The sequence below is a fragment of the Lynx rufus genome, unplaced genomic scaffold (genome assembly GCF_022079265.1).
Source record: "Lynx rufus isolate CCGP_SWC_20201006 ecotype Redwood Valley unplaced genomic scaffold, mLynRuf1.p SCAF_24, whole genome shotgun sequence".
Lineage (NCBI taxonomy): Eukaryota > Metazoa > Chordata > Mammalia > Carnivora > Felidae > Lynx > Lynx rufus.
The window spans coordinates 19,283,392-19,301,374 of record NW_025814839.1 but is presented as its reverse complement, the minus strand read 5'-3'; the positions used below and the strand labels follow the sequence as shown (position 1 = coordinate 19,301,374).

Genomic DNA, 17,983 nt, shown 5'->3' with positions numbered 1-17,983 from the left:
TCCTACTCCGGGGAATATATTCACAGGAAATCACTTGACAAATGCAAAAGCTATTCACATAACAATCTTCACTACAGCATTTATAGATTAGTGGGAAATCAGAAACATCTGAAACAGCCAACACTGGGGGGCTGTGGAAGTACATTTTGGTATATCAACTCGACAGAGGATTATGCAGTCATTAAAAGATAATTATGAAGTCTATGTAGAAAAATGGGGGGAAAAGGTTCTTCCGCTAATAAGTGGAAAAAGCAGAAAACAATGCCGCACGCTCCCTGTGACAACATCTAGGAAAATAAATGTGCGCACATGGACAGGACCTTGAGGGGATTATGCAAAAATGGAAACTGTCGCCTTGTGAGGTGATGGCATTTGAATGATTTTTTTGTTCCAAAATTTCTTGTAATTCTGTCTATAGCTTTTACAGTCGATAATAACAGCACTTTAAACCACCCTCATAAACTATGCTATAGCTGCTAAGCTATTGTTTCTACAAGCAGTTCAAAATGGGATAGATCATCAATATAAAAAATATAAAGTAGTTCCAAAGGAGGGATATCATCAAAGTAACTTGGCAGGCACCTTTAAGCAGAGCCTGGTTCATCCCAGTGGGGCCTGGGGTGAGGTGGGGCGGGACGGGGGGGACACTGGAAAAGATGGAGAGAATCTAGTACACAAACAGGTTTCTCCTTGCCCTTGGCTTTGAACACACTCTTCCACGACTTAGTGTGTGACTTTTTCAGTGACGACCTAAACCTGCAGAAGTACAAAAACACAAAAACACCAAGCTGGGTTCTTGTTAAACGTCTGAACTGAAAATAGACACGCCGAGAAAGAAAGCTGTCAAAATGCAGCCCCCACAATTTGCTTATCTCTGTGACACATTTCATTCACTCGCTCATGCGCTGGGCCGGGATTTACCGCGTGCTAAGCCTTGTGGTAGGCAGAGGGGGCAGACAGTGAAACCAGACACAAGGCTGCCCTCAGAGAGCACACAGGGTGTATAAGGGGGACAGTCAGGAAACAAATAATGTCAGCACACATCAGAAACGCTGAGGCGAGGTGGGGAGAGAGGAGCGCATGAGGGCTGCCCTTCTGGCCAACGTCCTCTCCTGCCTGGGGTAGAGGTCTGCCCCTCCATAGGGGCAGCCAGCTCTTTGATGTTAACTAGACTCAGGATACTGGATAAATCATTTAGCCTCTCTGAGCTTTTCATAGTTCATCTATAAAGTGAGGAAAATAATAATCTCGATGCCAATCTTAGAGGCCAGTGGTAAGGATCAGATGAAATAATGTATGTGCAAGGGCACTATAAACTGCAGACTGAAATTCAAATATTAGTAACTGAAATTAGGCTGAAAATAGGCTTCCTGGAAAGGAAATCCTCAAGGTGGTAGAGATTAAACAAACTATGGTTAATTAGTCTGTGCATTTTCTTATGAGTGTAAAATATTTCCCAATTTAAAAATAACCCAATCTATCCCCCAAACCAAGAGCACATTGTATATAATGTATGTTAGCTAACTTGACAATAAATTTTATTAGGAAAAAAAAAACTCGGTAAATCATGGTCTTCTATATAATGGAATAACATAGTGCCATTAAAGATGGTGAAGGGGGGGTGGTGCCTGGGTGGCTTATCAGTTAAGTGTCCGACTTCAGCTCAGGTCATGATCTTGAAGTTTGTGGGTTCGAGCCCTGCCTTGGGCTCCATACTGACAGCTCACAGCCTGGACCCTGCGTTGGATTCTGTGTTTCCCTCTCTCTCTGCCCCTCCCCCATTCGTTCTCTCTCTCTCTCTCTCTCTCTCTCTCTATCTCTCTCTCTCTCTCTCAAAAATAAACATTAAAACAATTTTTTTAATGGTGAAGTAGGAAAAAACCCTTTTGAGTTTGCCTTAGAACAAATGAAACTTAATTAAAAAAAAAATGGTGGGGCACCTGGGTGGCTCTCCTTGTCTGTCTGACTCTTGATTTTGGCTCAGGTCATGATCCCAGGGTTGTGGGATCAAGCCCCATGGTGGGCTCTTCCCTGAGCGTGGAGCCTGCTTAAGATTCTCATTCTCTCTGTCTCTGCCCCTCTCCCCCATTCACTCTCTCTAAAATAAAATTTAAAAGAAAATAGTGAAGTAGAAGATTATATAACAACATGGAAAAATTACAATGTTAATGGAATATATGGCCACAAAAAGTACATTTTAATAAAAACATTAATGTGTACATGCATGCTTACATTTGTATGTACACATACAGCACAGAATTTATTTAAATGTTAACAGTAATAATCTGGGTGGTGAAATTGCAGGTATTTTTTCATTTTGCTTATCTGTATTTTAAGTGTTTTTTTTTTTCCTATGATGAATGCATAACACTTGGCTTAAAAATCACTGAAAGTATTTTTAAAGCTCTGATCCATCGAGCAAAGTAATACTCCTGGGGATTGGGTCAGGTCATTCCCTGCGTTGGAGATGTCACCGGTATCCTTGCTGGAAGGATCAGGTTTTTCAGAACCTGTCTCAAGGTTAGAAACTCTAAGCTAACCAAGAGGCAATACCTTAGCATCACCTAGAACCCCATTAGTGGTGAAAAATTCTTAGTGACAAGCATTTCAGTTCTAAAGACCTGAATTTGGCCTGTATCCCTAAACTGCCTTTACATAAAAAGAAAATTTTTTTAGATTTCAAATTGCTGGGAATTCTTCAAGGATATGAATCATTTGCTCCCTCTGTCCTCAGCTTCTGCGTTTCTGAAATGAGAGTGAAAATACCTGCCCAGACAAGAGTCCGTGGGTGGGAACAGAGTCAGAGCTGGGGAGGGCAGCAGGGGTGCCCACATTTCCCTCTGAGCACATGCTCCCACAGCAAAGCCTTTGCATTGATCCCTCCCCTCCCCCACAGCTTTTAGATTTCTCTGCAATGGTTTTTAAAGCCAATATGATCATTAGTTGGTTTCCAAGATGATGTTAAGATGTTAAGCCATGTGAGCCCTTCAGAGAAGGCAATGGAGGCAGTGGAGGAAGCCTGAGTGTTTTGCATGCTCCCTGCCACCAAGGACACAGGTCTCCCTTGCTAGTCCCCCCATACACCATCCTCCAGGAAATTGGCTAAGTGTCTGGAAGGCACATGACCATGGAAAAGGCACAGAACTTGAAGTCAGCAGTTGTGTTTTAAAGCACAATGGGAATGGCTCCCATCTTATTTGGCTGGGTACCTTTGAAATAGTCAACTGATGTCTCTGAACCGACCTTCCTTCCTCCCTCCCTCCCTCCCTCCCTCCCTTCCTTCCTTTCCCTTTCTTTCCTAACTAAAAACTTTTTGAGGGGCGCCTGAGTGGCGCAGTCGGTTAAGCGTCCGACTTCAGCCAGGTCACGATCTCGCGGTCCGTGAGTTCGAGCCCTGCGTCGGGCTCTGGGCTGATGGCTCAGAGCCTGGAGCCTGTTTCCGATTCTGTGTCTCCCTCTCTCTCTGCCCCTCCCCCGTTCATGCTCTGTCTCTCTCTGTCCCAAAAGTAAACAAACGTTGAAAAAAAAAAAATTAAAAAAAAAAAAAACTTTTTGGTATTTTTGTTTTCTTATTTAGGTCAGGTTACACCATCTCAGAGAAATGGTATGAGAATCATAAGAGTGTGTATCAATAAGCTTTGTGACCTGCAGCGTGCTGTCTGAACGCAGTACCAGCGGTATTTAGACAGAGACAGAAAGGAAAGGAATTCTCTGTTTCCTCGCATGGCCTCAAGAGTCTGGCCTAGTTAATAGGGAGCAGTTGGGATGATAATGGCTATCCAGGGTTCAATGAGTTGTGAAAGAAACTGCCTGCTGGTGATGGCAAAATGATCTGACCCCCAGCCAGCTCGCCTGCGCACTCCCCTTCCTCCTCCCCTTCTTCCTCGTCTGCCACTTCCGAGGCTCTATAGAGAATCATCGGAAGATTCTCAAAAACAGACTTCTGGACATGGGTGAGGGTAAGAGGCGATGGGCCTGGCTGAAATGGGAACTTTATCATCCTGCCCTGTGTCTCTACTGTCGCAGCCTCTGCCAGCCTGGAGAATTCTGAACAGAACATTACACACTCTTGGCAGCCGTTCTCTTTGTTGAGGCAACATAAAAGCAGCCCTGAGAACTGCCAGCAGAGTGACTGCACATGCTGAGGAGATAATCTGCAGATCCTCCTTCCCTTTCGAGACCACAGCTTGATTTTCCAGGGCCGTCACTCAGATGAAGACTTACAGAGAGCCTGTCAGCAGGGGTGTGCTAGGTGACAACGTGCTGCAGGGGAGGGGGATTAAATGAAGATTAGTGGGGCAGAAGATCCTCACAAAGCCGAGTTCCTACAAGGGCGCGTGGAGAAAGGACACATGCGTATGGATTTATACATCACCACGGTAGGCCTCTGCCTTGGCATCAGGAATGGTCACTGCCTGGGATTAAGAATACCTACTTCAAAAGCTGTTGGGAGGGCCCAGGAGACGATGCTTAAGACAAGCCAGCACAAGGGCCTGGGACATAGTAAATGCTCAATACAGTCTGCTTTGTATGATTAGCCATGACCAGCTAAGACCAAGGGGTATGGGATGAGCTAAGCAGAATTTCTACTGCAGTTAGAACATTTAGCGTTTCAACAGTGACTTCCATCTGGCTGCCTTTTCTCTTGTGAATTCTCTGGAAGCAGGGCTTCAGCCTGCCTCCACAAACAATGGAGGTGCTCTTCTCACTTACTGAAAATATGATTGCTCTACTTATGAATAGTATGTGATCCAAGTGGGGCTTTAAGAGCTCATCTGTTCTCTCCCACTGCTTTCTAGCGGGGTGGGATCTGTCGCAGCCTAGCTAAAGCCCCAGCTATTCTCAAGGGAAATGGTGAGCTGGGGGAGCCGGAAGAGGCTCTCCCTCAGGCTGACGTTATGAGTGACGTGACCCAGGCCCAGTGAGAGGAAGTGAGGCCATGGCAGAGTGGAAGGAGGGACTCTAGGTGCACGGGCCCTCAGCTGTACCAGCCCATCTGCTTCCAAACAGGAGGCATAAAGGAACTGTTATCAGTCTCCTGGGGGAGGGGGGGTACATGGGACAGCAGCTGTGCTAAGAAGTTCTCTGTTAGAAATACATCTAGAAGTATTCACAGATGAAACGACATAGTGGCTGTGGTATGCTTTAAAAACACTCCAGGAGGGGAGAGAAGTGAGCACGTGTGGGTGGGTGGGTGTGGGTGCATTTATGAAAACAGATGAAAGCAGATTAGCAAAATGGTGATAACTGGGTTATGGGTACGTGGGGGTTCATTATACCATCCCCTCTACCGTGTGTGGGAGTGTGTGTGGGGGTGTGACAAGTTCCATAGCAGAAAGATAAACCAAGTAATCAAGACGTTCAGAGAGATCTGTGCTGGCACATCCTTCTGTAGTTCCTTTTGGGTCAGGAAACTTCCCCATAGCTAAGTCCTGATGTGGATATTCAAGTTCATTTTTTCTGTCTTTGGGACCTCGCGAGAGAAAGAAATCAGCTGGTCACCAGCGTGTATGGGTAAACCAGCCTCCATATCCCTTCCCTGGGCTGTGAGGACTGAGAAAACACAGTGCCGTGTCCTGCCGCTGTGATTTATTTATGCTCACAATATTGAGTTTTACCTTGAATTTCAAAAGATCGGCACCCATTATTCCAGCTCATTTGGCTCCCTGAATCCTCTCCCTCTCAAGCCTCCACACAGAGTTTTCCCACAGTGTACCTAAAATGTCCCCAGGCTTGGAGTGGGGAGGAGGGGACAGAGCTGCCTAGTAAACAGATGGCTGGAACCGAAGGCACGAGAGCAAAGTGCTCTGTGTTGGAAATGCAACCAACTGGATGTTTTATCTCATTTCCGGGTTACTATTTATGAGCCTGGAGACCAGCCCATTATTTTTGCCATTGGAGGACAGCAAAGGTACAGAAATCTTTACATGCACTTAATTTCAAAATTAACTTCTCATGTGATTTTAGCCACAAGCATGTTCCTGGTAGGTAAGCTCTTCTGAAAACCAGTGCCTGGCCCTCTACTTGATAATCTCCTTCATGCTTCAAAGCAAACCTGTGAGGGCACTATTGTGGTCTCAGAGAAGTTTCAAGAACTCACTGGGGCCTGTAGAGCTCCAAGTGACAGGCCTGATACTGGGACCTAAGTTCTTCTGACTCAGGAGTCTGTGTCCTCTCACCCGTTGCCCTTCTGGAATGGAGCTGGAATGCCTTCCAGTGAAAGGCGGTCATGGTTTTGGACCCACTCGTTCTACATTAATGTTAGGATTCTGTTGCGGCAAACCAATCTTGTGGCAGCTATGAAAGAACAAATTGCTGGTCTGGCTAAATCCATATCTAAAGCAGAGAGGTGTACATCAGAGAACAGGAAATCCTAAGAGCTGTAGGAATGCCGGAGGAGTAGGCAGATGTAATCATTCGTGGGGGGCGTCACCTCTGGAGAACTCTTGGGCCACCACGAGTCTCTTCCGCCATCATTGATCTTAATTACATCTGTCTACCTTTTCTATGCAACCCACCAGGCTCTTCCTGTTCCTCCAAAGGGTAAGTGAAGTTAAGGGCCTGTTATGTTCTTTTGCTTCAGCAGCAATTGGGGATGTCTTCTGTGACACTGAGTTCAGGGGGACTTCTGTCCCAGGTGCCAACTGCCCTCCCCTTCTGTTTCAGTTCTGAGGAGCCCACTATAATAAGGTTGAGGAAATCCCTCATACGCCACCTCTCCCTCCCACAGACAGACTCCACTGAAAACTGTCTTTTTCTAACCCCGCTTTCCTGAGGTATAATTGACAAAACTGTATATATTTAAAGGATAGAATGTGATGATTTGATATGCGTATTCACTGTGAAATGATTACCACAATCAAGTTAATTAACACATCCATCACCTTTTTTTGCAGTGTGAATACCTAAAGATCTATTATTCTCTTAGCTACAATAGGTATGACTAACCACAGCCACCGCCCTGTACGTTAGATCCTCAGAATTCATTCATCTGACAATCAAACTTGCAGGAAATACAATGCTGCTGAAAGAGAAACAGAGAGGCCCTATTTGCTCAACCCCTGGTGCCCAAGGCTCTCCTTAGGCTGAACAGAGGCACAGTTTAGTTCCTCTGTCACCCCCTCTTGCCACCATCCCAAAGGCGTGTGCTGAATGACAGTGACAAGAAGCCAGCCCGGAGTCCACTGGAGCCCACACTTATTTCACTGCCTTCATACATGGCCCCACTTCCTACTTCCCTCAGAGAGTTAAAACCAAGACTGCAGGTGAACAGCTTGGAAAATCCCGGGGCCTGTACGGCTGTAAATCCTGAGGCAGTGGGGAAGATTAATTGTACCATGAAGTAGGGGAAGTAATAATTAAACCTATTAAAAAGGAGGTGGCTGGAGAGGGGTGCTCCGGAGATGGATGATGAGGTAGGAAGTGCTAGGCACAGTCATCCCTAACGGCTGTGGCCTGGCCACTGTGAGAGAACTTGGTAGGAAGCCCGGAGCAGAGTGAAAAATACGCTGGGCCTGCCTGGCGCAGCCCCGCCATTAGTCACTGTTTGGAGAAGGCAAAGTGTGCCTGGTTTTCATTCTGAATCACAATAAGAGGAGGGAAGCACCCTCATAAGTTAACAATGCAGAGAATGTTACAGGGAGTTCGTTTCAATACGAAACAAACATTTCTTTTGTTTCAAGGTCTGGGGTTCAATCACTGAAATGCAGAGATAACTGGTTCTGCTTCTCCCTTGAGCTGAGCCATAGAAAACTGGGCCAGTCCCACCTCCCGGGAGCACCTGCAGAGTCCCTCTGGCCTGCAGAGTAGAGGGCACATCAGTGACAATGGCATTTACAGACTTTGCGCGGACCCGGTACCAACCCAGCCAGTCCTGCCCCATGCTCCTTATGTATGGTACACCAGCCAAAGAAGCAGCCCCACTGGCCCTTTGGCTCAGTCCCACCCTACCTGGTATGCCTGACTTTCCCATCGCATTTCCTTGGTTTGAACTGCCTTTCTCCCCTCATCTGTGGTAGACTCTATGATGTTCCCTCCTCTGGTTCTCTTCTACACCCAGATGTGTATTTCCTACTCAGAAGAACTCAGGCATGGCCAAGGGACTTGTTTTGCCCAATGGAATGTGAGTGGAAGCGATGTGTTCCTTCCAGACAGAAGCACTTAAGAGCTGGAGTACAATATTCCGTGCTCTCTCTTCCCCTGCCTGCCTGACTGCCGAAGCTACGTGTTCCAGATGGCACTGCTGCTATTGGAAGATGGAGCCGTGGCAGGCCCTGATTCGTGAGGAGTATCCGAGTGTTACATGAACCTGTGGTAGCCTGGGTGTGAACAGAATACTCTGTTGTTTTGGACCACTGAGATCTGTGGGCTGTTGTTACTGCACTAGACCCTAGCACATCCTCATGGACGTACCATCCAATATCAACCCTCCAAGCCCTTGTCATAACCTACAGTTTCAAACTGTCCGTGTCAGGGGAAAGACACCTACTAACAGAAGTTTCCTGAAGGGATTCTGAGTCATCCATTCCTCTGGATGTCCTGAACTCTAGCCCTGAATCAAGCGAGACCACTGAAATCCATAACTTGAACAAATGACCGTGAACCCACACTGAACAGACTTCAGTGAATTGAGGTTTAATCTTAACAACCTAGGCTGAGTTGATTTTTTCTTCAAATTTGTTATTAGAAAAAGCACACTGAAATCTATTATAATCTTTGCTGCTAAAATTTTAGCTATACTATAAATTTTGTTACCATAATCCCATATATAAAAATGTCTCGAGAAATTTCTTTTAGAATTCAGCTTTCCTGAGGAATTCTATGCTCCCATCTTTTGGGTTCATAAGAATTATGTGTTTCTCTTTTTGCTTTGGCCACAAGGAAGTTCTCACTTAGATATGAAATGCTAATAATAACCACCATGTTAGCCTGTAGAGACTAACACTGTCTCGTGCCCTTAGGAAAGTAACTACTTTTCCTGGCCTCCTGTTTTCACCTCTCTCAGATGATGATTATGAAGATCAAATAAAACAGTGAATGCCAAGGTGTAATACTCCATTTTCTAGGGGCTGATATTATTTCAAACAGCTTCAGTTACCCCCGTCCTCGATATTACAAATAACAAAATCAAAATATGCCACTCCCTACACCATTATATTACTGTAGAGTGTAATTCGCTCTAAGTCTTAGATGCCATCTTATTTCCAAGGCAAGCACACCAAAGGGAAGTTGATAACAGCTTCTCTCATCCAAGAAGAACACAAAGTTATGGGCTCTTGACAATATTATAGCCAAGCTCTGCATGTGACATGAGAATGGGGCCCATTTCCTTAAGAGTCTCAGTCTGTGCATATAGGAGAGGAGACTCCTCCCACCCCCAAGGACATTTGAAAATGAGATGGGGCATTTTTGGTTGTCACAATATCTGGGAGCCCACACTGTCGGGTTGGGGGTGGGGCCAGAGGGACCAGACAGCCTGCACCATGTGGGAGAAGTCCTGCACAATAAAGAATATCACACCCTCAAATGTCAATACACCACAATGAGAAACACTGGATACTCTGAGGTGATTTTATACCCTGGCGCTAATTAATAATCTGAAAAAAAAACAAAGACAACTTCTGTCCTGTCATCCAGCTGAAGTTGCTAAAATAAATCATCAAAATTAATTATTTGGGAAGTATTTTGGCTGGCATCCAATAATTTAAGCAAAACACTGAGAAACTAGGAACCTTAATTCTAAAATCTGGCTTACTGGCTGAATCTTAATGTTAAAATCTGGCTTACTGACTGACTGCCTTCACCAGTTTCTTACCCATGAAATATAATTCACTAGGAAGATAAATTAAAAGATACCTACAGGGGTGCCTGGCTGCCTGAGTCGGAAGAGTGTGTTGACTCCTGATCTCAGAGTCATGCGTTCAAGCCCCACATAGGGTGTAGAGATATTTAAATAAAAACATTAAAAATTTAAAAAAAAGAGACACCTATAATGGGGCTTCTTTCCAATTTCATTATGATAACTAATAAGGGAGAGGGGAACCTTCCTAAATCAGAAAAATAGTAGTAGCACTAATAATAGTGACAATAATACACAAAATTCTCCTTTGTGAGCTGATTCAATTCCTGACACCAAGAACCAACTGTGTGGGCTCCCAAAGACGCATTTCCAGCTGGGACTTCTCTCTGAAATGTTAGTCTCCTAAATCTGTCTACTGGATGGACCTCAAGTAACCTAAAACTCAATGTTTCCAAAGCTGTTTGTTGAATTGTTGAGCAGAATCCAATGAAACACTTCATGGCACTTGTCAGTTTTCAAAGTCCTTGGGCCTCCATTAACTTCTTTGACTCTAGAACAAAGGCAGGGTTGGGGGGGGAGGGGTTCTGCTTTCGAAGACACTCACAAAAGCCACAGGGCCACTAAGCTACAGAGCTAGGACCTGAACCCAGGCTCAATGCCTCCCCCTACCCCCGCCCAGCACCTTCCCCCCGAATTATTTTGCCCCTTTGAGAGTCTGAGGCAGCAAGTGCTGCAGAATTCAGCTGTGCAATCTGGGGTGAGGACAAAGCCCATCCCCCAGGAATGCGCCATTCCGTCGGCCCAGAGAGGACAAGAAGATGGCACAGTGTGCCCAGACCAACAGGGAGCCCTGGAAACAGACAGGGAAAGGGAGGAGCAGCAGAAGAGCTGGCCAAAAGAACAGCCCTTCAAAAATGATTTCACTTTGCAAATTCAATTGCAAAGACAGATGGATTTTCCAGCCAGGCTGGAGAGCAAATTATAAAATCTGCTTTCCCAAGGCAATCGGGTCTGAAAAGCTTCATTTTAAAAATTCACACTGGATAGAAAACTCAAACTCTATGATTGTGTGAAGTGTTCTAGCTAGATTAAGCATAATGCTATCAAAACAAGTGATTCATATATTCTGCTCATTTTTCTATTAGTACATGGGCTTTTGGTGAGGGCAATTTCAAAAACATGGAAAAGAGCAAGATGGGATTAAAACTGTGAATCCATTTACTGCTTTCAGTTTTCCTTCTCTTTCTGCTTAATTGAGAGGGATTTACTTAGGAAATTAGAGGCTCCTGAGGCTGGCTCACTCATGCATAGCACAGAGATGATATTTAAACATGTACTAGAAAGCTCTTGTGAACTGCTTTAAATCTGAAGTCCCATTTACCTCCTTTATTCAAGTTGTAGACTCACGAGATAAGGGGAACCTGTAGAAACCACCGGAACTCGAGCTTCCCAGAACATTTGTTAGTTCTTGACATATCTCAACCTCGCTACGTTAGGAAGGGGTGGGTCCCTGTCTGTCCATCTGGCCAGATCAGTCAGCTGTCCATCTACACTCTTACCTCTGGCCAACCACTTCTTCCACCTACATACAAATACAAGAACCACCTAACCTCTTCTCCTCTGATTATATACAGGAACATTAATGCAGAATACAATTAGTAGAGCCAGAGCAGACAATTTTAAAGCTCCTGTGGCTTTCTTTTTGTCCTTTTGGTGTGCATATTTTTACATTACTGGGATTCCATAATGATCAAAATTGAACATAATAATCTCAAGTATATTTTTTCAATTATACAAATAATACATGTCAAAAAAAGGCTTCCAGAAGACAGCAAAGTTTGGCTCAGCCAACACTCATTTTCAACTTCCTGCTTCCCCTAGCTGTCCCTGGCTGTGGGGCTGGAAAGCTTTCCCAGTCTCCCTTGCAGTTAGGGAGACACTATCATGGTCAGTAGACAAAATCAGGAGTGTCCTGGCATTTTAGAAAAGCAATCGCTTCTCTGAAATAAATAAAAGGATACTGAAGCAATTGGCTCAGCATCCCTTGCTTCTACTGACTTGAACAGGTCATGATGCCTGGAACTTCAGCAGCCACCATGTGACCATGAAGCATAAGGTACTAGTCTGAGTAAAAGGCCAAAAGAATTAGTTGCAGAGTAATAGCCCCTGTTATTCTTACCCTCTGAACCAATGTCAGATACCTCACACTGTGTTGTGAGAAAAATAAGCCCCTGTTGGCTTCAGGCATTTAAATAAGATTTCCTATTTCTTAGCCAAGGGATTCCTGTTACCATATTCAATGTCAGAAATATGAAATACAGAAGAGCTCTCTCCTACTTGGTGACTGTCTGAAATAATCATTGCTAACATTCTAGTATGGTTCCTGACAATCTGTTTTGGTGTTGGTTTCCATTGTTTTGGTTATATTATCAAGATCATATTACATGTGCTGATTTTTAAAGATAATGAAAACAAAGCCAGGTCCTTCCTTAAAGGAAGATAGTAATAAAAAGAATTTTGATGACAGGTATCTGCCAACAGGTCTTTGTTTAAAATTAGGTCATTTGACGGGGCGCCTGGGTGGCTCAGTTGGTTAAGCGTCCAACTTCGGCTCAGGTCATGATCTCTCGCTCTGTGAGTTCCAGCCCTGTGTTGGGCTCTGTGCTGACAGCTTAGAGCCTGGAGCCTGCTTCAGATTCTGTGTCTCCCTCTCTCTCTGGCCCTCCCCCATTCATGCTCTGTCTCTCTCTGTGTCAAAAACAAATAAACATTAAAAAAAAAATTTTTTTTTAAATAAAATTAGGTCATTTGATATGAATTTAAAGGATGTAGACAATCATCATTTCTCATTTCTTGGTAATGAAAATGACCATTTCTCTAAGCTCTGCTTTGTAGAATAAAAGAATGCTTTCAGTTCAGTAACCCTTCTGACAGTGTTTTGACAATGTAAAAGTAACTATGCTTTTTTTTTTTTACTTAAAAGAGAGAGAGAGAATGCGAGTGAGCATGAGCAGGGGAGAGGGGCGTGGCAAGGGGGAGAGAGATAAGGAGAGGGAGAGAGGGAGGGAGGGAGGGAGGGAGGGAGGGGGAGAGAGAGAGAGAGTGCAAGAGAGAATCCCAAACAGGCTTCATGCTCAGTGCAGAGCTTGATCTCATGAACCATGTGGTCATGACCTGAGCCAAAATCAAGAGTTGCTGGGCCAGAAGTATATCAATTATGGCTTTCAGGGATATCATACTGTACAAGAGACTCCATTTGAGACCTGAGGTGAAGGATGTGGCAAAAGAAACACATTTTCTGGTATCAGTCAAGGAGCCAAAGAAGGGCAGTTGACAGGAACGTGGCAGGTTCAAACTTCTCTTGGTAGACATCAACCGACTACAATGTGGGAGCAAGATGGGAAAAAGAAGACCCTCAAGTCCTATGCTAATATCTCCTAATTCTTGTCTTTGTCTCTGTATTCTAGCAGAGCTAGAATATTCCACTTCACTGATTAGGTTTCCCACTATATCCGTTATGCCCAGTTCCACCTTTATTATGGGTTTTATATGGCTAGGTTCCTTGAAATTCTTCCTTCTTTTTTTAAAAAACGTTTATTTATTTATTTTGAGGGGGGGAAGGGCAGGGAAAGAGGTAGGTAGAGAATCCCAAGCAGGCTCCACACTGTCAGCGCAGAGCCTGATGCAGGGGCTCGATCCCACAAATTGTGAGATCATGACCAGAGCGGAAACCAAGTCAGAGGTGTAACCGACTGAGCTACCCAGGAACCCCTGCAATTCTTCCTTCTATAACCCGTCTTCTTTTCCATTTGCTCCTTGTCCCCCATATCAACCTGTGTTCTCCTTATGATTTCCTATCCTGTTTTGTGTCTTTTTGCATCTACCAAGGATGCCAAACTGGTATAAACTTTTCTCTTAGTTCCTACAGTAGACAATTTTTAAAGCTCTACTTACCTTCTGAAAATCAAGGTTGCCTCTGTCTTATTCTTTAGAAATTTTTCATTTATCTCTATTTTTTTTTCTGTCTGACCTTCAAATAAGGCAAGCTGTATCTAATATTTACTCGTAAATAAAGTATGTGGTTTGTGCTCCAATGGGATTTGGCCCCATTCTCCATGTGCTTGGGCGCTGGCCAAATCCTGGTCTCGGATCTATAGTTAGATGACAGAAGGATGATAAATACAGTGTCTAGAGCAATCCTGGTATATAGTAATAGCCACTTAAATAGCTAAAATTACTGAGAACTTACTATGTGCCAGGCACCATTCTAAGTATTTTATATGTGTTGATGTAATTTTCACAAGAGTATATGAGTTAAGTACTATAATTATCCTCACTTTCCAGATGAGTCAGAGAGGTTAAGGAATTTTTGCTCAAGGTCATACAATGAGAAAGTAACAAGCTGGGATTTGAACTCGGGCAGTCTGATTCTAAAGTCCAAGCTCTTTTTTCTTTTAAGTTTATTTATTTATTTTGAGTGGGGGGAGGGCAGCGAGAGAGGGAGAGAGAATCCCAAGCAGGCTCCACACTGTCAGCAAGGAGCCTGAACCGTGAGAGCATGACCTGAGCCGAAATCAAGAGCTGGCTGCTTAACAAACTGAGCCATCCAGGCATCCCTAAAGTTCAAGCTCTTAACCATTATATTTGATAGCATTTGAAGGTACCAGGGCAATAAACCAATGCTTCTGTGGGCAGGATACGCACGTAGAAAATGGAAAACTGGGGGGAAAGCACTACCTGTGCTTCGTGGCTTCTAAATCATCTCTAGACTGCTCACCTGAGATAAAGTCATGGGTCTTCAGTTGTGTCAGGTTTTCATTTCATCAACTTGCCATGGGGGTGGGGGAAGGTGACCCTTTAGGACAAAGTCCTACAGGTTCTCTAATACTGAGAAGACAGATCCGAAACTGGATGGATTCTAAAATGCATATCCAGCCTCACCTTCCACGTCTCACAGTGTGAACCCTCCACCCCAGCTAGCTCTCCTCTGTGTTCTTCAAAGGAGTGAACTGAATACATTGCACACCCTAGAGAAATAATAACAGTGGCAATTATGATGACTGAGTGTTACATAGATCTTGCCTCCAAAGAGCTCACTATGCTCTCATCTCTGTCTTCCCTTTATCTTTATAGTATTACTCGGAGGGATGCAAGGTTATTAATCATTCATTTTCCAGATGGAGAAATTGAAGTACAAAGAAGGGGAGCAACCTACTCCAAGTCAGACAGCTGGTGACGGTTAGTATGTACCTGTTTCCTATCTCATCTCTTTAGGCTCGGGTCCTGAGAGCCCTCCAGAGTGCAAAATAACTTGATTTATTAATCTCTGTTGGCCTGGACATAATTCGCTAAACTGCCTTTATCGTTCTTTCGGCAAACATTTACCGTAGTGCCACAGTGGGTCTCAGGGATAAGAGATGATGAACACGAGGTGCCTGCTCACAACCTGGATGGGGAAGCACGATCACAACACAGGGTAGTATGGGAATGAAGATGCCTGCAAACGAAACACAGAGCCTCCAAGCACTGCCAGGTGCTCGTCCTGATGACCACTGATGCTGCCCAAGTCTCTCTCTCTATTTTTTTTATTTAAAAAAATTTTTCATGTTTATTTATTTTTGAGAGAGACAGAGTGTGAAGAGGGAGGGGCAGAGAGAGGGAGACACAGAATCCGAAGCAGGCTCCAGGCTCTGAGCTGTCAGCACAGAGCCCGACATGGGGCTCGAACCCACAGACTCCAAGATCATGACCTGATCTCCTGCTCAAGTCTCTTCTAAAGTGGGGGACAAAAGAATAAAAAATGCTTTCATAGGGCACCTGGGTGGCTCAGTCAGTTAAGCATCAGACTCTTGATTTTGGTTCAGGTACATACTCTTGTGGTTTGTAGATTCGAGCCAGCTCTGTGTCCAGCTCTGTGCTGACAATATGGAGCTTGCTTGGGATTCTTTCTCTCTCCCTCTTTCCCTGTCCCTCCCCCACTTTCTCTCTCTCTCTCTCTCTCTCTCTCTCTCTCTCAAAATAAATAGATATTTAAAAAAGTGCTTTCACACCTTGAACTTTGGTAATGCAAAATAGTACAGATCAATACTGTGTTAGCCTACAGAGAGGATTTGTATTTCCTTTTAATATGGGCTTATCTGGGGGTGCCTGGGTGGCTCAGTCAGTTAAGCATCCGACTTCAGCTCAGGTCATGATCTCACGGTCTGTGAGTTCGAGCCCCATGTCGGGCTCTGTGCCGACAGCTCAGAGCCTGGAGCCTGCTTCCAATTCTGTGTCTCCCTCTCTCTCTGCCCCTCCCCTGCTCATGCTCTGTCTTTCTCTGTCTCAAAAATAAATACAAACATTAAAAAATATTTTTAATATGGGCTTATCTGCAATAGTTCAAAAAGGTCTGTTTGAAAAAATGATTATCACCAGTCATTAAGACATGTTAATTGGCTTAATGGTGATTTTTTAAAACAATCATTAATGAAATTTATTTGGCATAAAAATGAATTCATAAGTAATACACAAATACTTTAAACATACCGATCCATTAAATTTTTTAAAATGTTGCATAGCTCATTACAAAAAACTGGGTAAGAAACAAAAGGATGAGTTTTCTCTTATGAGGCATCTGCATAAATTAGGTGAAAAAAAAAATACCACACTTGGGGCTTAGAGACTGCACGTACCCGTCTACAATTCTTAGAGGGTCTGGGGAAATGGAAATTAAAAAGCAGCAAAGTCACTACATTCTCTGTTACTGAAAGACACTGCATCCCTGAGGCAGAAAGCAACACACAAAACAAGAAAGAATACTTTGTCCTAGAGCGGACTGGAGAGGAAAGGAGAGAGAGAGTGAATCTGGCTCTCCGGACAGGCAGATGTGAAATGATTCACGGTAGCACTGAGTGGTTTCTACACTGACCAGAGTCCCCCAGTTTCTGAAGTAATGAACAACCCATCCTGATAACAGTTCCTAAACGACAAGCTGCCAGGTGTTGCCAGTGAAGGACAAGCATCGCTTCCCCAAAGAATAAGCATGGTCTTTCCTTAATGTAATCTAATTGTGAAATTATTTAATCTAATTATCAGGCTGGACATATCATGCAAGTTGATCAAAATCACAAATGTAACTATAGTTGGCTTGATGATAGGGTACTACGGGCTTCCAGTGTTTTGTAACCCAACGTTGGGCAGGAGTTCCAGCCTCTCCTGGTATGTGAGGTTAATCCATGTTCCCTATTCCTCTTCATGTCCTGCTTTCTACAACAGTTCATTCAAATACAGAGTGACTCCAATCTAAGCAGGTGCAAAGACAATATCTCCACAAAAATAATGGTAGTTCTTGAGATCTGTTGGCCTTTAGAGTCACTCTCTAGTCTGTACTATATAAATGTAGATCGAAAGTGGAAAGGTCTATGCCTTACCCTTCTAGTGGGAAGGGCTGCCATTATGTAAATACAGGGTCATAGCAAAGTAATCATCTAGTTTTGTGTTTTCCATACCTTGCTCCACAGAGCAGCTGTGTCCCATGAGAGGCCAACAGATGTCCTGAGACACACGTGTCTTCTGTGGTCGACTGTATACGAAGCACTGGATTAAACGAAGTTAATATAGGACTTCTCAGCGCCTTTCAGATGCTAATATCTGCAGGATGAATTTCCTGGAGGGGGATCTACTATCCCAAATTATTTCATCACAGAAAGATAGCTTTTACCCACATCTCCCAGAAGAGGGATTCTATAGAACAGTTTGTGATCTAGCCAGTTTTTAAAAATATTCTAATAAAGTAAAACATCTATTGTTCAGATAGATTCTTAAAAAGTTTGATATGACTATATTCATTACAAAGTTAAGCCCTATTAAAAACACATGTTACTGACACGAAGAACCAAGGGGTCACCAGGCCTGGGAGACACAGGTAACTTTTCTCTAGGCTGGGCTGACAAACAGTCTGTCGAAGTTGGAATCAGTCATTTTGCTGAAATTTTGATATATGAGAGCATCTACAGCTGAGGGTCTCTAAGAAGCATAACTGTATTATTTCACTGAGTGTAGAGATAACAGCCTAAGGAACACAGCATTACACCTTTCCCATTGTGGGGATTTTAAATACCTTTTAAAGTAGAAAATGGTAGCAAGATCAAGAGTTGGATGCTTAACTCATTGAGCCACCCAGGCACCCCTAATATATTGTTA

The 17,983-nt window shown here is 43.9% G+C and overlaps 1 protein-coding gene across 2 annotated transcripts in view; it reads right to left on the bottom strand.

Annotated features, from left to right (window-relative positions):
• TTC28 (tetratricopeptide repeat domain 28) overlaps nt 1–17,983 on the bottom strand; it is a 429,855-nt gene that overhangs the window by 116,299 nt on the left and 295,573 nt on the right. The window lies entirely within an intron of this gene.